Source organism: Ochotona princeps, chromosome 16 (genome assembly GCF_030435755.1).
Source record: "Ochotona princeps isolate mOchPri1 chromosome 16, mOchPri1.hap1, whole genome shotgun sequence".
NCBI classification, from domain to species: domain Eukaryota; kingdom Metazoa; phylum Chordata; class Mammalia; order Lagomorpha; family Ochotonidae; genus Ochotona; species Ochotona princeps.
Genome location: NC_080847.1, coordinates 22709980 through 22733228, shown reverse-complemented (window position 1 = coordinate 22733228; position 23249 = coordinate 22709980). Strand labels below are relative to the sequence as shown.

At 43.6% G+C, this 23249-nt stretch overlaps 1 protein-coding gene and 1 non-coding gene across 2 annotated transcripts in view; both read left to right on the top strand.

The window, feature by feature from the left end:
• Positions 1-23249, top strand: part of GNAO1 (G protein subunit alpha o1) — a 149620-nt gene that overhangs the window by 37499 nt on the left and 88872 nt on the right. The gene's annotated exons all lie outside the window — the stretch shown is intronic.
• LOC118757762 (small nucleolar RNA SNORA16B/SNORA16A family) lies at positions 14373-14507 on the top strand. The gene has a single exon (XR_004995365.2). It is a non-coding gene; the product is annotated as a small nucleolar RNA SNORA16B/SNORA16A family (small nucleolar RNA).

The following is a 23249-nucleotide window of genomic DNA, read 5'->3' as shown; positions in this document are numbered from 1 at the left end:
CATGCAGGCATCTCATACATACATCAAGACCTAAACGAGCAAAGATGTACAAATCAAAAACCAGCACAACACCATGTCCATGGCAGTGTGGCTTATTCCCTTTGTGAAAGACCTGGTTGGCATATGTTCAGACCTATCCCCAGCCCTCTCTGGGGTCAGGGCAGGCCCTAGCTGACAGTTCTGCAATCTGAGTGGGAATCTTTGAAAGCCATTTAAAGGTAGGCTCAGAACAGACTCATTCTTTTTTTTTTTTTTAAGATTTATTCAATTTATTACAAAGTCAGATATACAGAGAGAAGGAGAGACAGAGAGGAAGATCTTCCATCCGATGATTCACTCCCCAAGTGAGCCGCAACGGGACGGTGCGCACCAATCCGAAGCTGGGAACCAGAAACCTCTTCCAGGTCTCCCACGCAGGTGCAGGGTCCCAAAGCTTTGGGTCGTCCTCGACTGCTTTCCCAGGCCACAAGCAGGGAGCTGGATGGGAAGTGGAGCTGCTGGGATTAGAACCGGCACCCACATGGGATCCCGGTGCGTTCAGGGTGAGGACTTTAGCCGCTAGGCCACGCTGCCGGGCCCACAGACTCATTCTTACCCACAGAAAGGGATTTCTTCACTCAGATCTCTGCCCATATCTCTTCAGAGGGGCCTTTTCCACCATGCACTGTTCAAAAGAGTCTAAAGTAACACCTATTGTCCACATATTCTGTGTAATTCCTCTCTATTTAGCTCTTCCTCTAGTGTATTTTCTGGTTCATTTTCTGTTTTCCTTTTCTAGAGTATTCATTCCCTCAGAGCTAAGTCTATTTGTATCCTATTACCTGGAAAAATAACTGGCACGTTCTCTGTGAGCAAGGATTGGATAGGTGATGGGATTTTAGGGAAATCTAGAAAATCTCTGAGTCAAGAAAGTCAGCACTCCTTTCTGAACCACTTAATCAAATAGGCATGCACACTATGTTTGAGTATAGAACTGCTTCGTGGCTCCTCTATGAGTCAAAGATGTTCAGTTCTCTGGTGATCCAACCTGTATTTTGCAAGGATCCTCTGCTGCTTTGAGGCTCAGCATGCTCCATGTCCAGCAGGACAAGGTCCTTGGTAAGCCTGGTCCCACTAGAAGGTGTGTCGCAGTTGCAATGTTGTCCCCATAGCTACCCGCCTATACTTTCCAAGCTGGTTGGCATATCAGAGAGAGAAAGAGAGTGTGGGAGTTGGAAGCTCCCTCCCCCAACCTTCTGGTCCATTCCCACTGACTGCAGATGGACAAGAGAGAACTGATGCTGAAAGAGAGCGAAGAACCTACTTAGGAACACACAGCAAGATACTGGTAGAGAGCTGCTTGTTAAATTTTCCTTTTTGGTTGCTGAACTTCTAATGTTCTCTCTCTTCTATAGCCTTTATTACTTAAAAAAAGAAAGAGAAGACTACAAAGTAAAATAAAACAAAGCAAAAAAAAAAGATCCCACCTTCTAGCTAAGCAAGGTCTTCTTCGTGATTGTTCTAATATGACTGACCTTCTGAAGCCTCCTAGTGTTGACATCTTTGTTGGGAAAGTTTATGTATCTTCAGCAATGTGCCCAGAAAGGAAAACAGTGTTTCTAACTAGAGAGAATGACTGTAAAGGGTCATGTAGTTCCCAGGTTCATAGTCCTTGGAATTCTGGTTTTGCGACCTTCTAACATGTATTTCATACCTTGTCCCCAAAATGCTGTAAGATCAGGTAAGTGGAAACAATCTTGCGTAGTGTATTCTGGAGGTTGTTGAAGAGACAATAGTGGACTGTAGCACAGTAAAGGCTCTGAGAAGTGTGATTAAGAAAAACTCCAGCTTCTCTTTATATGTGATTAAGAGTTTCCCTCACTTGTTTAATCTCAGCACTGTGTTTTCACTGGCATTCATCAGAGATAGTCTTCCTCCCACCGCACACCAGCCAGGGCTGGGGGGCATGGAGGGATCCCTGCTTTTACTTCCTATTTTGTATAACTCTGGCTTGTCTTTAATAGTAAAATATATTGAAACACAATATGACCTACAGGCCTCTTTAGAAGGGTTGGAGATGAGCTGCCCTCCACCCAGCCTTTTATTTCTTGTAACCAAAAGGACAGAAGGAAATACAGAATCCGTGAAGACATCTCCCCCCTTTGTGTCCTTGTGATTCCCACAGGCACTTTCCATTCCATAGGTACAGCAAAACACATTCTCTACACAAACAGCTTTCAAGGGAGGCCAAAAAGAATTCACCATTAGGAAATCACATCAGTGCTGCTCACATAGCTTGCGAGGCTGTATCTTTGCCCTGAGCAGATTTGAATCCTGCCATCATCAGAAAACATTCTTTAATCTGCTAGGTCTTCTCACCTATAAAATAGGGTTGCTCACAGTACCTGCCTGTGGTGGTTTTGGGGATTACATGATATCTGTGTTTAGTGTTTAGAATGATGTCCAGTGCTAAGCCAGTACTTATGCGCACTTTCCAGTTACTGTTGTGGTCATACAAAATGAGAGGTCTATAGACGAAGCACTATTGTTTATTCTAACCTTGCTTCCAGTATCTAGAAAAGTGATCAGCATAGAGTGATGCTTAGGAATGTTTGGTTGAATGTATGAGGGAGTGACAAAACAAATGGTATGTGAATGGGAGGAGTGTCTCTGTATAGAGAACAAGGCATAGAAGAGTCAACTTCCAACAGTAAGCACCAGTTCAAAGTAAGCTGTTTCCAAAGACTTTTGCTTTCTCTGCTCTGTCCTCTGTGTGTCTAAAGGAGAAGCTGGTGCCAAGGAGCATGTGGTTACAGTGTGAAATTCCAGAATGGAGCATGAGGCAATTTTCTGGAAGATGACAATACCATCTGAACATCCCAGGCCCTATGATTCCACGGCGTGTATATTTTCTATTCCTGGTTAACACATACAAATCTTGTGTCCACCTCAGCCAACAGCAGCCGGCATGAGCAGCATTTATTTGTGGCGTCTCACATGAAAGAATCTGCATATGAGGTTGTTTCTAAAGGAGAAATAGTCTTAGCTGTCCTGGAGGGACCAAGAACCCCTAGGTCATTGTGGTCTTCATCTCCCCCAAAGGCTGTGCTCTCCCTTTTCTGTGGGCTGGCACCCCAGAATGGCATGCAAACCTTTACCCTGCTGATGTTGACTTTACCCTCTCGTGAGGAAACATAACCAAGGCATTGAACCAAAATAAGCAAACCAGTTCTGGGCTTATCCAGCTCTGCCGGGAAGTGTGACATTGATTTGCTCCCAGCTTTTCTTTGCCTTCAGTATCCTAAGCCCCCCTATACTGTGAGGTTGTCTGCCCCTTTCTGTAACAGTGGATTCACTTAAAACTCACACCTACATTGCTTATGTTCCTAAAGGAGCCACAGGTTAGTAAGAATCTGGTATGTTGAAGGATTGTGAATAGCCCTAGGGGTCTAGCCTCCTGATCTGGGGAGGTCTTGGGGGGTCAAATCCTGCTTCCCAAGGAAGGTCTGCCTGTCTCACCACTTATAGCTGGATAATCCAATAGCAGCTAGTCTAGGGAGTGGCAAAGACCTGAGTTAGAATGTGTGCAGCCAGCCATGCTTGTGGAGCTGGCCCTGTGGTCCATTCTGTCCTTAGCCTGGGGACGCTCATGGTTGATGGTTAAGTATATTTCAGACTGATTTCTGGGGAGGAGGCTAACAAAAATATTCCAGGCTTGGAGCTGAATACTCTTTCAGGAAATGTAGCTGGAAGGGGAGTTTGGCCGTGATTCAGTGAGGCCTGCAGCTCATCAAGCTCTCCCATGCATACCCAGTAGCTGTTTGGGGATATCTCCTTGAAAACGTGGCGGAATCTATGAACTGCTTCAAAGCTGACCCAGCTTCTCAGTCTCTGGATGTTTTCCCCAGTCCCTGTGTAGCTTATTACTGGTATCAGGAAATCTTCTATAAAAGTATGGGAATTCATGAGAGAATGTGCTTTAGAATGAGACCTGCCCGCTATTCCTTTCTCTTTGTACCCTTCTTCCAGTGACTACCCTTGGCATGCAGGAAGCCCTTTCCAACTCAAAGACTGCTAAGAGGATACATTCCAGCCAAAAAAGGTTGAGGAAACCAGTTTGTCTGTCTCTTGTTGGTCATCTGTCTGGATCAGAGAGCTTATTTCACTTGGTGGTAGACAGTGCATGGCCATCTGCAGGTACATTGTGCCTAGCTAGTTAACGTTTAACCGCCAGTTTCCTGTGAAAATGTATTCCTGTCTCACATGACAGCTCCTCCAACTGTTTCAGTATTTTGCCCCAAAACACCTGTGTCATATCCTCTGACCAGATAGAAATGCTTAGCGATAATTCATAATTGCAAGAGGAAGAAGGGTATAAAGTTCATGTTCCCTGGGGAACTAAAGATTGAGAGAAGTTATTTCTTCTAGCATTTGGTGCCCACAGAAGGACTTTAGGATTTCCCTCTGACTGCAGGTGGTGTATTCCACTGAGATCATCCAGAAACTCAATACAGGATTAGAACCCAGGGTATTTACAGATGAGGAAGCTGATATATACAGAGACGAGGAGATAGGTGGAGTTAGAAGAACTGAAAGTAACTGAAGACTAACTGGCCACCACTCCTCAGCCTCTGCCCATCCATCATTTCCCTTTGGCTCCTGGCAGTTTCCTGGCCAACTCTCCTCAGAATACTCAGTGATCACACTAGCCTAAAACTGAACTCTAGGGCCTGGTGCAATGGCTCAAGGCTTAAATCCTTGCCTTGCACACATGGGGATCCCACATGAGCACCAGTTCATGTCCCAGCTGCTCGACTTCCTGTCCAACTCTGCTTATGGCACTGGGAAAGCAGTTCAAGATGGCCCAAAGCCTTGGGACCCTGCACAGGGAGACCCAGAAGAAGCTTCTGGCTCTTTGCTGCTGATGGCTCAGCTTTGGCCATTGCAGCCATTTGGGGAGTGAATCAATGGGTGGAAGAGACTGTAGCCTCTGCCATTGTACCCCTGGGACTAAGAGAGTAACCAGGCCACTTGCCTGCTGGATTAAGAAACATGACAGGGGAGCCTGGTGTGGTCGCCTAGTGACTAAAAAGTCCTTGCCCTGCATGCACCGGGATCCCATCTCCAGGTCATGTCCCAGCTGTTCCACTTCCTTTCCACCTCCCTGCTTGTGGCCTGGGAAAGCAGTTGAGGATGGCCTCAAAGCCTTGAAACCCTGCTCCTGAATGGGAGACCCCAGAAGAGGCTCTTGTGTCCTGGTTTCGGATTGGCTGGGCTCTGGCCATTGCAGCCACTTGGGGAGTGAACAAGCAGATGGAAGATCTTTGTCTCTCCTCTCTCTGTAAATCTGACTTTTCAATAAAAAAGAAATAAAAAGAAAAGAAACGGGCCCGGTGGCATGGCCTAGCAGCTAAAGTCCTCGCCTTGAAGGCCCCGGGATCCCATGTGGGCGCCGGTTCTGGTCCCTGCAGCTCCACTTCCCATCCAGCTCCCTGCTTGTGGCCTGGGAGGGCAGTCGAGGACGGCCCAATGCATTGGGACCCTGCAGCTGTGTGGGAGACCCGGAAGAGGTTCCAGGTTCCCGGCATCGGATTGGCGCACACCGGCCCGTTGCGGCTCACTTGGGGAGTGAATCATCGGACGGAGGATCGTCCTCTCTGTCTCTCCTCCTCTGTGTATATCTGGCTGTAATAAAATGAATAAATCTTTAAAAAAAAAAAAAGAAGAAACATGCCAGAAGATAAGACATTTATCTTACTTGTTTGAGATGTGTATTTCTCATGGCTCTGTTTAGAATCAGAAAGGAAATGGAGTAGAGAAAGTTGGCAAAATAGGACATTTTGTATATATGACCTGAATCTTTATCATTTGAAACTACCACAAAGGAGCCAAAGCTCTGCTGTGTTCACCTGAGACTCTTGGACATGGGGAAGCTAAGCATCAGTACCAGAGGAGTTCTTTGTCAGCCCCTGTTTCCTCCTGAGTTCAGGCTGTCATATATGGTTTTATCTTTTAAGTAAAAAAGAAACAGTGTTCTTCCATCATTGCTTTTCAGATCTTTCTGGAAGCTGGTGAACGGGTTGACTTTTCTTGGCAAATCCACACCGGTCTACTTTAGGGGAAAGAAATGAGGAGCTTGGGCAATTTTGTATGTAGATTAAACTGAAGAATCAAATTTAAAGGGTGACTTTCAAAGTAGGATTTGCAAAATAAGATGTGTTGAAAAAAAGAGCACCCAGTCACTGGTCACCTTGCAGACAAACCTAACTCCCAGTCCAGTGCTCTGTTTCACTGAACATCTGGAGTGACCTTTCCATGCTGGTCTGTAGCTTACCACAGAATACTGGCCTTGTGACAGTAGTTTCATATCAGCAGTGTTATTCCCAAACACATTGGTCATAGTTTGAAGGACATTTGATCATTCTACAAAGTCAGACCCACCAATAGAGAAGTGTTACCACCATTAACAATTTTCAGAATCAAAGTGTAATATGAAAAAGGCATTCCAGAAGTACCTTAACTGATGGCAGTGTTGCTGGGCTATGTGGGTTTGTGCATTTCGGTATTTGTATATGAGTTTGGATAAGAGCTCTGAATTTATCTGTGCCTAAGTTATCTTGTCTACAATATAGGAATAATAGCAGGAGCTAATTCATAACATTGTTGTGAAAGCTAAGTGGAGTACTGTACCTAAAACACCTAACATATTCCTTGGCATTACAGTAAGCACTCTATTTTTCATCATAATCTTACTTTTTGCATTTAAAGCAATATATCTTATAGTTGTAGATTTTATCAGTCAAATTAAATTAATATGGCACCAGGAATTAGAAGAATCAAAGGACTGAAGAGGGATGGCAGGTGTTATGGGGTTTATGTGGTCACGCAAGAGAGATGTAATAAGTACCTACATGTGCAATAAATGAGCTGCACACTGGGATGAATAAGACAGCGGTGCTCTTATTTCATTTTCTTGGTCCCCACCCTCTTGCAGGGAATACAGGCATGAAACGGGCAATTATTAGTGTAGAATATATAGAGTGTGTTAGTACGTAGATATCTTGCATCTGAGGAAATAGGAGAGAATGTACATTTTGTTAGCCACCTCACCACTCAATGAGCAGAACACAGCTATCTCCCTGGAAATCAGTCTGTTTAAATTTAACTCTAGGGGTAAAAACACAGCCGTTCCATTTCCAAACTGGAATTCTCCCCCCATGTGTTTTTGGGAAGCACAGATGCCTTGGCGTTTTCCCTCTAACAATAACAGAGATTGTTCACAATTATGAATGGTTTTGGTTGACTTCAGCTCCAACAAAAACCATGAATCATTTCATAACTTCTGAAATTGTAAAGAAATAACAAACACTCTGGCTGTGGAGAAAAAAAATGGACACATTATGAAGCACAAAATCATCTGAATTAAAATGTGAATTTTTTTTTTGTTTGTTTAGCAGCTGCACATTGCAGGGGCAGCTGGCATTGGATAAAAAAGCCAAGTTAGTGTCTAGGTAGCTGAAGTATCATTTGTACAGTCTTGTTTGTGAAATCCAAAATTGGCCACCAGAAACCTTCTTTCCCCACTGAACTCAAAGCTTTGGGGCCAAAAACTTTGTTCTATACATTTTACTGCATCGTGAAGAAGTAAAGGCAAAATTAATATATGGGTTGAGGCCCATGTGACAATGAGTGCCCTGCATGAATCCCATCACAGATACCACAGACCCTTTTGTAGGACCCCTTCTTTTCAGCAGAAACATTGGCTCCTCTGGAAATTGGGCCACATTCATTCTAAAGGACTAACAGGGGCAGGCTCCCCCCACTTCTGTGACTGCCTGTGAGGTACCAGCAGAGCCTGGGATATGAGCAAGGCTCCTTCTTGTGTCTCTAAATCTAGAAAAGTGCATTCCTCCAGGAAGGCTGTGAGTACACAGATATCTTGATTGCATTCTAACCTTTTCCACAGAGGCTCAGCCACATTTAATACTTCTGGACTGAATAGAGCAGGGGGACAAGCATATGACCACAGTCTGTGAACCTTCTTTCGTGTAACACGGTATAGCCATACTAGTTGTTGAACAGACTCATTTGGTAAAGAAGCTGAAGGAGCTTCCACTCCTGATGTTTCCACTCTGGAGTATAAGGAACACATCAATAGACTCAGACCAATTAGCAGGGTATACCATTCCCAAACACATGTTTTTAGGGTGTTTTTTTTTAATACAATGAATGCTTATTCATTAGATAATTAGGATACAAAGATTTTTCATGGAAGAAAATAAACAGTGGGTCCCAGCACAATGGCTCAGTGGTTAAATCCTTAGCCTTGTGTCCGTCAGGATCCCACATAGGCACTGGTTCATGTCCCGGTTGCTCCACTTCCCTTCCAGCTCCCTGCTTGTTGTCTGGGAAGCAGTGGAAGATGCCTCCAAAGTTTTGGGATCCTGCATCCATGTGGGAGACCTGGAAGAAGCTCCTGGCTTCAAATCAGCTCAAGTCTAACCATTGTGACCAGTTGGGTAGTGAACAAGCAGATGAAAGAGCTTTTTTTCTGCCTCTCCTTCTGTCTGTAAATCTGCCTTTCTAATAAAAATAAATATTTTAAAAAAGAAATACAACCTACGTTCCCATTAATCAAAGAAAATGATGGTTAGTTTTCATGTATTTTCAGACCTTTTTCTACTGTATCATGTTTATATGATTTTAAAGAAAAACTAGTATCAAACTGAACTCTTAATGTTGTGGCCCCACCTTATACTTGGAATATGCTCTAAACATTTCCCACATCGGCAAATACAAATGCATGCCACTTAGTATGCCCTGAAGACATCTGGGTGGATCTCATGAAAGGTTCTTTTTTCCTCGTTGTGTTTCTCTCTCTCTCCCCTGCCATTAGAGCAGAGAATAGAGAACACACTTTACCACTGCATCACAGACTCACATCCTGGCCTGTCCCCAGATACTGCCTGAGACCCTGCCTGCTTTGAGCTGTAATTATCAGTCTGCCCAGCCTATCAGCTAATGCATTGCTGAGGTGGAGGTCGGCTCTGTAAAATGTGCAGCCAGCTTCGACACCATGGAAATGGTGGGAAATTGCCTTAGTGCCACTCAGAAGCACTAAGTGGGCTGTCACAACAGAGAAAAAAAATTTGTGTTTTTCTAGAACTTTGATAATAAAGTGCTTTAATTAAAAAAAAAAAAACAAAACAGGTCAGCACATTTGTTCCGGTCCTAGACTTCCTGCATTTTGGGGGAAAAGCATCCAGGAACAAAGGTGGTTCTAGGAACTTCCTGGACAGTCCCTGTTCCCAGCTGCTAAACCCACAGGAACCAGTAGGACACCACCAGATAAGGATATCTCTCCATTTTGAAACAGATACGCAGTGGTGCTGAGGTATCACTTTCTTCAGCATTTAATGAAGAATCATTTTAAAGATGAGTTCTTGAATGCTAATTATTCTGGAGGAAACTGTTAACAATTTCCTGTATCTAGAGCAGATTTCCAAATGCAGCAATCATTGCATGTAATCCAGCAGCTGGATCCTTGTAGGCATTGTTCGTTATCACCAGCCTTTTCCAAGGTGGATGAATAAGTCTGCCATTTACTATCTAAAGGTAGGAGCAGATAGTACACGGCATCTCCTAGGTTGGACAACTGAGCAAAGACTGTGGCAGTGCCAGGGATTATTGTATCTTCCTGTCTTCACAAAAGCCTCTTAGGTGAAGCTTTTGATCCGAAGAGCAACTTGTACTTGCCTCCTGTGGCCACACGAGATGAATGGGTAGGTGGCCTGGAAAATGAAGCAGAAGCAGGAGGCCTCTTACAGCTTTCGAGAAATGCAAAGCAAGGTCCCAGCTAGCTCCCAGTGTAATTTTACAGTGGAGATGGGACCTCTTCCTCAAGTATTAAAAGCCACTACAGCAGCCTCAGGGATGTGTCCTCAGTGAGTGCAGAGTTCAAGAGTGGCCAGGGGAAGACTGGTATAGGTGTCATTCCCTGGTATCTCTGTCTGGTAATGGAAGTCATTTTGCTGCCTTTGCAGAACCAAACTCAGTACAGCAAACTGTAATTTGGTACCTCTTCTGGTTCTTTGTCTCCAGTGTCAAAGGTGTAAGAGGCGGATAATGAACATCATTGCCTTCACAACTCCAGAGGGTAATGATTTTTCAGCACCTCCCTAAAATTATCTTTTTAAAATTATTATTGCAAAGTTAGATATGCAGAGAGGAGGAGAGACAGAGAGGAAGATCTTCCGTCCAGTGATAACCTCCCCAAGCAACCGCAATATCTAGAGCTGCACTGACCAAAGCCAGGAGCCAGGAGCCTCTTCCTGGTCTCCCACGTGGGTACAGAGTCCCAAGACTTTGGTCTGTCCTTGCCTACTTTCCCAGGCCACAAGCAAGGAGCTGGATGGGAAGCGGGGCTGCTGGGATTAGTACCGGAGCTTGTATGGGATTCCGGCACATGCAAGGCGAGGACTTTAGCTGCTAGGCTGCAGTGCTGGGCTTGGTCAATTGATTCTTTTTCTTTCTTTTTTTTTTTTTTTTTTAATTGGAAAGGCAGATATACAGAGAGGAGGAGAGACAGAGAAGATCTTTTGTATGATGGTTCACTCCCCAAGCAGCCCCAACAGCTGGAGCTGAGCCAATCAGGAGCCAGGATCTTCTTCCTGGTCTCCCACACAGGTGCAGAGTTCCAAAGCTTTGGGCCATCCTCAACTGCATTCCCAGGCCACAAGCAGGGAGCTGGATGGGAAGTGGAGCTGCTGGGATTAGAACTGGCACCCATATGGGATCCTGGTGCATTCAAGGTGAGGACTTTAATTGCTATCACACTGGACCCCAGTCAATTGATTCTTAATGAGAATGCCAGGACCATTTGTTGAGAAAACAGTGGTCTTTTCTGCAATTGTTCTGAACCAGGAGTGAAGTTGTGCCCTTAGCTCAAACCTTTCATCAAAATCAACTCAAAATGGGGCTGACTGTTGGGCTCAGTGGTTCAGATGCTGCTTGAGGTACCTGCATTCTTTTTGGAGAGCCTGGGCTTGAGTCAGCTTCCAGCACCAGCTTCCTGCCAGTATGTACTCTGGGAGGCAGCAGGTGATGATTCAAATACTTGGGTTCCTGTCACCCACGTGGGAGACCAAAATTGACTTTCTGTCTCCTGGCTTTGGCCTAGCATAGACCTGGTTATTGAAGAGTAAATCAGTAGGTGAAATATCTCCCTTTTTGAGAAGATCCGCAAGTGACTTTGGTGATGGCTGCACATCTGGAAGTGCTGTAAAAGGTTTGTGGAAGCATGAAACTAATGTATAAGTTCATTTTGGAGAAAAATATTTGAAATTCATGCATACAGAGGTCTCCAAAAATATTCATGGAAATGCATGTGAAGAGAGAATACATGGATTTCAAAACATTTTTTATCAAAATAAACTTACCTTTCAGTTAAGTTTTTTTTTTTTTTAAAGATTTATTCATTTTATTACAGCCAGATATATACAGAGGAGAGACAGAGAGGAAGCTCTTCCGTCCGATGTTTCACTCCCCAAGTGAGCCGCAACGGGCCGATGCGCGCCGATCTGATGCCGGGAACCTGGAACCTCTTCCGGGTCTCCCACGCGGGTGCAGTGTCCCAATGCATTGGGCCGTCCTCAACTGCTTTCCCAGGCCACAGGCAGGGAGCTGGATGGGAAGTGGAGCTGCCGGGATTAGAACCGGCGCCCATATGGGATCCCGGGGCGTTCAAGGCGAGGACTTTAGCCGCTAGACCACGCCGCCGGGCCCTTCAGTTAAGTTTTAATGAACTTTCTGAAGAACTTTTCTGACTGAATGTAGTTTTAAAAAACTGTTTAATTGCATATTTTTAAGCATATTTTTTTAAACTTTTTAAAAACTTTCATGTGCTGTTTCGCTCTCTGAGTGCCTACTACAACCTTAGGCTGGCCCAGGCAAAATGGGAGCCTAGAACCCAGTTCTGTGAATTTTATACTTTAAATATTGAGTTTTAGGATATGTGAATTATACATTAATAAGGCTGTTTGATATTTATTGAGTGCCAGGTACAGTGCTGGGCAGTTTGCCTATTTAAACTTGTCACCCGATGTGGTAGACCCTGTTATATGACTATCCCTATTTTGTATTAGGAAACGGAGGCAGAGTTGCCCACATAATTCTATTTGCTTTTGGTATATAGGGAAATGAGACAGTTAAGAGTTCTGTCTGTGGTAAAATAACTAGTGCACAGCATAGACAAAATTAAAGTCTGACTCCGGGCTGTGTTATGCTATAGGCAAAGGAAAGGGTCCTATTCTTGTGCAGACATAATCTGCTTAAATGGGTATGAATGAAACAGAAATCAGACTGAGAGACATTGTTTGCATGGCTAGCCATCGTTCTGTGAGACCCTGGTCAAAGCACAGCAGTACACCTGGGCTTCGGTTTCCTCTTTCAAGCTGTGTCTTTTGGCAAGATATCAGAGTGCCTAGCGCTGTGTTTTTGTGCAGGAGCCTAATGCTGTTTATTATCAGGCCCTGCATACTTGCAACACCACGGAGCATCTTGCTGTTGACTGAAACTCCATCCAACCCAGCACTAACCCTGGTTACCTCAGCTAATGAAAAGCTCTCATAATGAGCTCCATCTCTGACTGTCCTTAGTCTGAGTAAGATATTGGATGCCATGTTGCTTGAGTTGTGCCATGTGGTAGCACGACGCAATTCCGCTGGGCCACTGTTTGAGGAAGGCTAACTTCAGGCCAGTGGCTTCCTCCACTCTGTCAGACTGTGATTCTCCAAGGTCGTTCAACCCTGCGAGACTTGCCTTCCCTCAAATTCTTTGGCTTCCTCTAGTTACTCAAGCACCAGCTTAGGAGAGGCTTTCTTCCTTGCCCAGAAATTGCCCAAACCCTGGTGGACAGTCAGTGGGTAAGCACCCACACTGTCTAGAAAAGGGACAGGGCCGTCAATCTTTCCCTGAAGAGCTCGGAAGTGAACCATATTGAAAATAATCAGGGCACAGATGGCACTGATGGCACTTGTTTTCTCTAGGACTGGTTTTCCAAGTATTGTTTTATTAAAATGCTCTCCACTGAGTAAAGTAGTACCTTTAGGATCAGCCTACACTGGGATCTTGGACAGCAGAACCAAGAAAGAGCCCAAACAATATTCCTGTATTTTATAGACAAGCCACCCCATTGGTTTGTTTATGCTCCATTGACCACTATTGGTCTTGAGAAATATAGACTCCTGTAGGCTGTTACAGCCAAGCTGATCATTGGAATCACTTATCTGCTAGTAGCTATCGAGTGAGAGAACCACTTTTACCGTACATATCCAGTAAACTCTCTGCATGAATTTGCCTTGAAATTCCAGCCTTACGATTCAATTTGAGGGCCCAGTATGGTAACCTAACAGCTAAAGTCCTCGCCTTGCACACACCAGGATGCCATATGGGCACCAGTTCTAATCCTGGCAGCCCTGCTTTCCATCCAGCTCCCTGTCTGTGGCCTGGGAAAGCAATCAAGGACGGCCTGAAGCCTTGAGAACCTGCATCGGTGTGGAAGACCTTGAAAAGGTTCCTGGCTCCTGACTGAAAGAGGATTGGCTCAGCTCTAGCCATTGCAGCCACTTGGGGAGTGAATCAGTGAATGGAAGATCTTCCTCTCTGTCTCTCCTCCTCTTTGTTCATCTGACTTTCCAGTAAAGAAATAAATAAGTCTTAAAAACAAAAAGAAGATTTCATTTGAGGTCCTGGCACAGTGTCCTGGTGGCTGAATTCTTGCCTTGCACATGCCAGGATCCCATGTGGGCACCTGTTTATGTACCGGCTGCTTCACTTCCCATTCTCCTCCCTGCTTGTGACCTGGAAAGGCAGTGGAAGATGCCCCAAAGCCTTGGGACCCTTTACCCACGTGGGAGACATGGAGGTGGCTCCTGGCTCCTGGCTTCAGATTGGCTCCGCTCAGCTGTTGGAGCTACTTGGGAATGGACCAGTGGATGCAGGATCTTTCTCTCTGTCTCTCCTTCTCTCTATAGATCCACTATTCCAACAAAAATAAATAAATCTTTGGAATGAAAGAGAAAGATTCCATTTGATTCAGCTTGGCTAGCGTAGCACACAAGTCTTTTTAAAAATTTTTTAAGGTAAAAAACCTTTCATACATATCAGAGGTATAGTTCCACGGAGACAACTACCCCCCAGTCTCCTCTTAACCCTGTGTTCATCAGTTTTGCGAAGACATAATTTCAATCCACTGATATTCATAGGCTTAATTCACCACCAATCATTAAGATTCAATAAGTAGTAGAAGAGTTTATAGCCCTGGCCTGTTAAAGGATGGTGATGCCCTAGAGCAGTCAAAAAAATTCAAAAATCAAAAAAATCAAAAAATCAAAAGCGGCCCTTATTGAAGCTGCAGCTGCTTCTACGTAGCAGCTGTGGTCAAAAAGGAGCCCAGAGTGACAGTTTTCTTCGATGGCTGCCATTCTGTTTGCTGTAACTGATCTGCAACATTTCAGGAAAAGACCCATTCCGGTTCCTGCAGGGCCTGGCACTGCCACAGCCCCAGAAATGCTGGGATTGTCCTGAGGCAGCAAGGCCTACCCAAAGCTGGGCAGTGTTCTGAGTTTGGGGACCAAGTGAAACTGTTGTTGTAAAAAAAAAAAAAAAAGAATACAAACAAATAAACAAAAAAGTGTCCATTAACTCACTGTTTAACCCACAAACATGCCAGGTATTGCCCAGATATTCAGGAAGCTGGTGTAAATGTGTTCCTCATCCTACAAGGGAGCAGATAGAGATAGCCAAAAGGGTAAAAATTTTGTAAACATGTGCACCAGTCCTCCTGATGCAGAGGCAGAAGGTATTTGGGCCAGGTCGAAGGCTAGGGCCCCTAGAGGGAAAGAACTGTCACAGAGGTGCTGGACCTGAAAGGTTTTCTGGAGGAAGTGGCATTTGAGCGTGAGGAACAGATGAGATTTGGGAACTGATATGGTGTACTTTTCTCTGTGGAAACATTGCTCACTAAGAACAAAAAATCTAGCAAAAGATATTCCAAATCTAGAGTTTTGAACTTTGTAATAATCGTTTTGTAAATTGAAAGGAAGGAAGACTGCAGGGCATTTTAAGGAGACTAATGGAAAGTTTGCATTTTTTGTGATTTCTCATTTTTCTATTTTTTAATTTTTAGCATTGAATATAGGTCATAGATAACATATAAATGTATATATGTGTATGTACATGTCTGTATATATGTGTGTGTGTGTGTATGTCAGGTTTAATTCTCCACCAAATAAAGAATTGAACAGAAAAAAAAAAGATTCTAGTTCAGCAGGAATATCTAATTACAGTGGTAAGGACTGTAAATATTAGTCAAATGGAAAGATGACTATTTCACAGTAAACTTTAATCACAGATCATTGAAACTATAGTAATGTTAATATTCTTAAGCACTGGCTTGACAGGGTCTGAAAAAAGTAGACAAAAAATGTATTTCCAGCAATACTAATACACACAGGCATTTCTTTTTGTTTTTTGATTTTTTTCTTTTAATTTTAGCTAAAACCCATGAGCAAACTTGTAGTATTTGTTTTTCTGTGTCCAACTTATTTGATTCAACATGATGTCCTACATTTACATACGTTTTGAGACAAATGATAGAATTTCATTTTTATAGCTGAATTATATCACATTTTTTAGCCATTTATCCATTTATGGATACCTCCATTGATTCTGTTTTGGCTGTATGAACCACACTATTATAAATTTGGTGGTACAGCTATCTCTTTGATAGTGTGTTCATATCTTTTGTGTATATGCCCAAAAGTAAGATTATTCAGTTAAATGCCATTTCTGCTTTGAATCTTTGAAGAAATCTCCACACAATCTTCCATGGTGACTGCACTAATTTACATCCCACCAGCAGTGTGTGTTTCCCTTTCTCCACATCCTCCCCAGCGTTTGTTCTTTCTGTCTTGATTTTAGCCCTTCTGACTGAGTGGAGGAGGTATCTGTGCGGTTTTCATTTTCATTTCGCTGGTGGCTAGTGAGGGTTTTTTTTTTTTTTTTTTTTTTCATAATTTTTTGGGGTCTTCGTATTTCTCTTGAGAATGGTCTGTTGATATCCTTTAGCCATTTTTAACTGGACTGGTTGACTTTTTGCTGTTGAGTTTTTTAAGTTGCTGATATATTCTGGATAGTCTCCGTCCTATAGATAACAAGCATTTTTTCCTATCCTATTGGATGCTCTTGACCCGATTGATTGTAGCTTTGGAGGTCTTATCCAAGAAGTTGTCACCTACATCAAGGTCTTGAAGTTGTTTCCCTCTATGTAGTCTAACAGCTTCTTAGTCTCCAGTCTTAAATTTACATCTTGAGTTGATTTTCTTTTATATAAGGCAAAAAGAATGAATCTTATTTCATTAATCTGCATACATGTGTTCGGTTTTACTGATACCATTTGTTGAAGAGATTATCTTTACTCCAGTGTATGGTCTGAGCACTTTTGTGAAAAATCAGCTCTATTTACCTGGATTAATTTCTGGGTTGCCTATGCTGTTCCATTGATCTGTATGTCCATTTTTATGCCAGCACCAGGCTATTTTAATTACTGTGTGCTTGTATTTTATAGTTGACTTTGAAGCCTGGCATTGTGATGTCTCCGGGTTGCTTGCTTTTTCTCCCTCTACTCCCTTGCCCACCTCCTCAGGATCGCTTTGGCTGTTCTGGGTCTTTTTGTGACTCTTAGAGTTGTTTTCTTCTTTTTTCTAATATTGTTTTCATTTGAAAGGCCAATTTTACAAAGAGAGAAGAGATAGAAGGTCTTCCATTCATTGGTTCGCTGCTCAAATGGGCTTAACAGCCAAAGCTGAGCTGATCCAAAGTTGGCAGCCAGGAGCTTCTTTCCATGCCTCACACAGGGGTGCAGGATCCCAAAGACTTTTTGCCATCCTTCACTGCCTTTCCAGCTCATAAGCAGAGAGCCAGATTGGAAGCGGAGCAGCTGGGATATGAACTTGTTCCAATATGGGATACTGGCACCAGTGAATTAGCCTACTATACCACTGCACTGGCCCAAGATTGGTTTTTTCTAATTCTGTAAAAAATATCATTGGTATTTTGATATGGATTGCATTAAATGTATAGATTATTTTAGGTAGTATAGATATTTTAATGATATTGATTTGTCCATCCAGAAGCAAGGAATATCTTTCCATTTTTGGTGTGTGCCCTTGCTGATTTCTTTGATCAATGTTTTGTAATTTTTGTTGCAGAGAGCTTTCACTTCTTTGGTTAAATCTATTACTAAATATTTGATTTTGTTTGTTTAACTATTATGAATGGAATTTCTTTTTCAATTTCTCTTTCAGCAAGTTCATCATTGGCATATTTAAAAGCTGCTGATTTTTGTATATTTATTTTGTAACCTGCAACTTTACTGAATGAGTTTATCAGCTCCAGCAGCTTTTTGGTGGAATGTTCATAATTTTCTGCATGCAACATTGTATCATCTGCAAGCATGAATATTTTGAGGGGGAGTTTATAATTTAGATTGGGTATCTTGGGTACAAGGTAGCAAGATTCAAATTCAGGTCTAACCATAGCAATTGTCCTGCCTACTGTTTCTGAGCTCTCTGTAGGACTCTGGGTAAGCCAAGTGAATGCCCGTTCCTCACAACATGCCTACCTTTGGGTGACTAGTACAGGCTGCAGGCTTGTCTGCTTGGCTGGTGGGAAAGTGTAGCTGGGTCTTGCAGAGACAGCTCTGACCCTCAAGCCCCTCCCTTCCGTCCAACTGCTCAGGGCTTTGGAAGACCCGGGCCCTCTTGAAGCAATCGTGATGCTTTCTTCACATTTAGACATGCCAGCTGTAATCACAAAAGGCATCCATGAGGAAACCTTTTCTGCAGAATGTCTGTGTTCATGGTAACACATCCAGGTCACAATCTGGAACATCAGGTCACAGCAACAGGATCCTGTTACAGTTACCTGCCGTCACCCGTGCCTGGAGAGTATTTCTAGATGCTTAAGATATTCAAGTTTTGTATTTTCCAGCTAAATACAGCTCAAGAAAACTTCCCAGTTGGGGATGGAGAAGGAAGCCAGTGTGTTCATGAACCAAAGATTCTCTTTCTCCTTTGGACTTCCTTTAAGGAAAAGTTCACAGTACCACTGTCTCTCTCCAGAACCTGCCATGGACCTTCTCTCTGTGTTTCTGTGTTCTCCCACATTCTCCCTCCAAACCTAGTAATCAGAAATTAGAAATATCCTGCTTTCAATTCTCCCCAGTCTGCCCCTTCTGTCTTCCCTACAACTCTTTCCTCTGCAGCAGGCTTCTTATCTCTCTTCTTGGCACATCATTATCTTCAAAATGATTATTTTTCAAGAGTCTCTGCTTAATTTATGTTTGTTGACTAAAAGAACTCATAAAGCAGGCCTTTTATTATGTAATAATAATTATTAAAATTTAAAAGAAATAAAATTTGCACATGTAAAAGAATTTATAACAGCAAAAATAAGGCATTAAGAACAACATGCCCCCTTTGCCTAGTTAAGTATCCCCTGTGGCCCTCCACTAGAGAAACAGCCTCTTTAATTGGCCATCTTTGCTCTTCTCTTGCTAGTCCAACCCATTATCCACATGCCTGCGAAGGCATCTCTGCCCAGCTCAGCTCCCCTCCATTGCAACTGCTCCCTCCTTGACTAAGTACACTTTGACAGCAGAGCCTGCAGGCTGGAGCTGGCCAACCCTGGCAGACTGTGCCCTCTGTCTGTTGTCTTACTGCCTTGGGTGCTTAGTTTCCTTTACCTGGAATAACCCCACCCACTTGTCCCATGTCTCTGCCTGTCACACCCACCCTTCCTACTAGGCCAGAAAGTATCATACTTTTCTTGAAGCTGCACCTGATTTTTCCAGGCATCTATTCTCCCTTCTCTGAGTCTCTTCAAAATATGAGTGGTTTTCCTTTTGTCTTATATCATATCCAATATCTTCCTGCCTTTTATTGGGGTAATTTACATTCACAGATCTTATATCACATATTGTATTATGAGCTTCTTGGGGACAGCCCCAAGTCTTTGAATTTGTAGGACCTCGTGGAGCATTTTGTACATAAGAGATGCTTAATGAGTAATTTGGATTAGAATGAATAGTCCTCCTGCAGTACCCAAGTCCTGTCTTCTTCCCTAAAATCTGGTGAAACCAGATTTACATCTTTTCCTTATGGCTTCTTTACTTGAGTACTTTGATGAATGATACTGACTAGATGAGTGAGTATTTACAAACACTCTGACCAGGACAGAAGGTTGGATTCGATGCTTTTTGAGGCAGACAGTTGTTTGACATGCATCACTTCCTAGTAAATAACCCCACATCATGATACTTGGGATTGCAAATGAGGTATCATGTGAAGGAAAAGCAATTATGACCTTGGCTGTGGTTTTTTTCGTACTTACCCATTGAGGATCACAGCTCTCATCCTTTTGTAAAGATTGAAGCTTCTCTGTGGGCATCTTTAGGGATTAGAGGTTCTGAGAGAGAATTTGCCTACCCAAGCTCAATTGTCAGAGCCTTTGATTAAATACAAACTGCTTTACTTTAAATGACACTGAGAAAAACATTCATAATTCTTTTCAACAATTTTTAGCAATGAAGCACATTTTTGCCATTCATTATACTAACTGTCATAACATTTTGAGAAATCCATACAAAAAATTTCTACCACCTTTAAATGTCATTTTAATTTTTCTATGCTACCTTCTGGTCCCTATCCTTATATATCAATGAAATTTTCATTTCTGGTCCCCATCCTTATAGATCAATGAAATTCTCATTTCTACTTGAAATGTAACCAAAGTGCTGTCACTGACAGTGACTAAGTCCTAGGCTTTTGGCAGTCAATGCACCAAGTGGTGCCAGGCTCTGCCTACTGTCTGCCCGGGGGAAAGCTCTGGGGTTTTTAGGATATGTAATTGCTGCCTAGGGACACCTGTGAATAAGGCCAATGTGAGTGTAGGTGAGGGATGGATTCTGGTTGATTCCCAGCAAAAGGGTCATGGAACTTTCTGGCAAGCGTGAGGACTGATACCTGGTGGTTTCGAAGGGAGAGTCCATCAGCCCAAATGGGAATCCTGAGATGGGCTGTTAGCATAGAGCATCACTGACTGCTGCATGCCAGTCCACACAAAAGCTATGGATGGGGGCCTGTCTGGCAGGACTAGGTACCAGTACTTGACTGGGTGGTAGAATAGTGGACTGATCACACTTGGAAGGGTCAAGACACTAACCAGCACATGAGAGAACCAGGTCCGAGGGTAGATTGTCTGGTGGAAGTGTGGGCCCAACCCTGTGGAAACACAAGTCCCGCTGGTTAGCTCGTGAGCTGGGGTGGTGATGGACTGAGCTAGGTATGACCATGGCACCTGCCATCACTTATGGGTAAAGGAACCAAAAACAGTCTAAATAGATAAAGGCAGCAGCACCGAAACTGCATCCTAAAATAGGATGTGGGGTGGGCCGAGCTTCAATTGGAAGGGAGCGGACCGGGTAGGGCCAAGTAAACCTCAACTCACAAGGAAGAACATGAATCAGGATGGAGCACAGGTCATGCCGAACTAGGCTACACTGACTGGTCTGCCAGGGATACTAGGCCACAGCATCAAAGGCAAAGGCTGAGACAGGTGAGGGACTAAGCCAACTGGGTCAGAGCAACTACTAGCACGCGTGTAATCTAGTGCTGGGAATAAGCTCGTTTGGGGAGCTGTGAGAGCACACCCTTGCTGGGTTGGGGTTCCCACGTGGGAGACCCAGAAGAGCTCCTGGCTTTGGATTAGCTCAGCTGCAGCCGTTGCAGCCACTTGGGGAGTGAACCATTGGACGGAAGATCTTCCTCTCTGTCTCTCCTCCTCTCTGTATATCTGCCTTTCCAATAAAAATAAATAAATCTTTAAAAAAAAAAAAAAGAACCATGATAGGGAGCAAACCAGACCAGGACAGAGAAATGTACCCACCATCATACATTTGGCATAGGCCGGGGGCAGACCAGGCTGAACCAGTTCACATCACCCACTGGCGAATCTGAGCACCAGAATAAAATGTGGATCAGGCCAGGTTCGATCGTGATGCAACCCAGTGCATGTTACGGAATGCCAAGGTGAGGAGAGCCGTACCAGATGTGGTCATAGCGCCCAAACAGCACACGTGAAAACCAGGGAGGGAGGGGGCAATTCTGTCTTCTTGATTCTCACTGACACTGATTGGCTTCCATTTCCACTCCTGATCCAACTATTGTGGCTTTCAGGGGTGCAATATTTTAACTTAGACCCTTACCTTAATGACATTGGCCAAGAGTTAGCAAGGAGTGGCTCTCTGAATACCCAATTCTGGCAAAAAGGTTTTTAAAAATGTGTAAAAGGTAGTTCTAAGCTACAAATGTCCCTTCTAAGACTTCACCTCTGAGGACTGGCCTAGTAGCACAGCAAGCTAACCCTCCACCCTACTGCTTCAGCATCCCATATGGGCACTGGTTTGTGCCCAGTAGCTCCACTTCTGATCCAACTCCCTGCTTATGGTTTAGGAAAAATGGAGGATGGCTCAAAGTCTTGGGATTATACACCCAGAAGAAGCTTCTGGCTCCCAGCTTCGGATCAGCTCAGCTCTGGTCATTGCCACCATTTGAGGAGTGAACCAATGGATGAAGACCTCTCACTCTCTTTCCTTCTCTATAAAAATCTGCCTTTCAAATAAAAATAAATATAAATCTTTTAAAAAATTAACTCTGAATCTGATAAGTACCTCACATGTTTTGTTTTAGCATCCCTTCATGTCTTTTAGTCTTTGGCTACCATAGATGTATCATTTAATCCTCTTGATATCCCTGTAAAGGAAGCTGAGTGGGAGATATTCTACTTACAGATGAGGAAAATGAGAGTCACAGAAATTAAATGGTTTATGCAGGACTATCCATAGGGAACCTGACAGGTCTGGCCTCTAAACCCAGCTCTTCTCTCAAGTGTCCTTGCCTACTTTGCCAGTAAGACAGCCCACTACATTTATAACTCAACTGTGAATCTGCATGTGTATTTGATGGAACAAGTTCTTAAAACTTTATAAATGAAGTCAAATTGAAGAGTCAGTTCAAGGAGTTGCCTCCACTTGACTGCTTACAATATATAAATAATAAGGTACAAAGCAACCTGAAGCTTAGTGATGTATTTTTTTTTTTTTTAAGATTTATTATTATTGGAAAGCCGGATATACAGAGAGAAGGAGAGACAGAGAGGAAGATCTTCCATCCAATGTTTCATTCCCCAAGTGAGCTGTACCGGGCCGGTGCTGCGTCGATCCGATGCCGGGAACCAGGAACCTCTTCCAGGTCTCCCACGCAGGTGCAGGGTCCCAAAGCTTTGGGCCGTCCTCAACTGCTTTCCCAGGCCACAAGCAGAGAGCTGGATGGGAAGTGGAGCTGCCGGGATTAGAACCGGCGCCCATATGGGATCCCGGGGTATTCAAGGTGAGGACTTTAGCTGCTAGGCCACGCCGCCGGGCCCTCAGTGATGTATTTTAATAACAGTTGATCAACTTCTAAAGAACAGCAAAATATTTTCTCCTCTACTGAAATGGATCCTAGGAAGGGGGATTGTAGTGTTGAGCCAAAGGTTAGGAAGTAAGAGTTGAATTTTCCTCACAGCCTCCTTTGTAAACCAAAGCTTGCCTGTACAGGGAATGTCCCCCCACTCACCGCAGCCTTACTCCCTTTGCCAACACCCAAACGTTTATCAGAGAATAGTCCTGCCAATCATCTGATGGAATTTAATCATCTGCAAAGGTTGGGTTACTGAACTTTTTCCCATTGAAGCCATACCTATCGCCAGATCCTATCTTCCTCTCATCATGAGCTCCAACTCCAGTCGATCAGCAGGCCTGCCATTTTTCCTGATAAACAGGTGGCTGCTGAGTGGACCTTGAAGCAGCCCTGTCAGGTTGCTGAGGGTTTTAAGTGCCTTTTCTGGAGCTCTGGCAGAACTAAAGGCTTCTAGCCAGGGGCACCAGCTGCCTTCTTTAGTCCTTTGAATCCCTGTCATGATGTGGACAACAAACTAGACTTGTCCACTATGGGAACTGGAGTAGGAGCAATGGACAGAAATTATAAGAAATGTTAAGAAACCATTCTCCCATCCTGAAAGTAGGGGCACACACAGATGATTCTACATCAAATGAGCTGCTGATGCCAGAAACTTGCCCATCATTCACTGAGAACGTGTATGAAGAAATG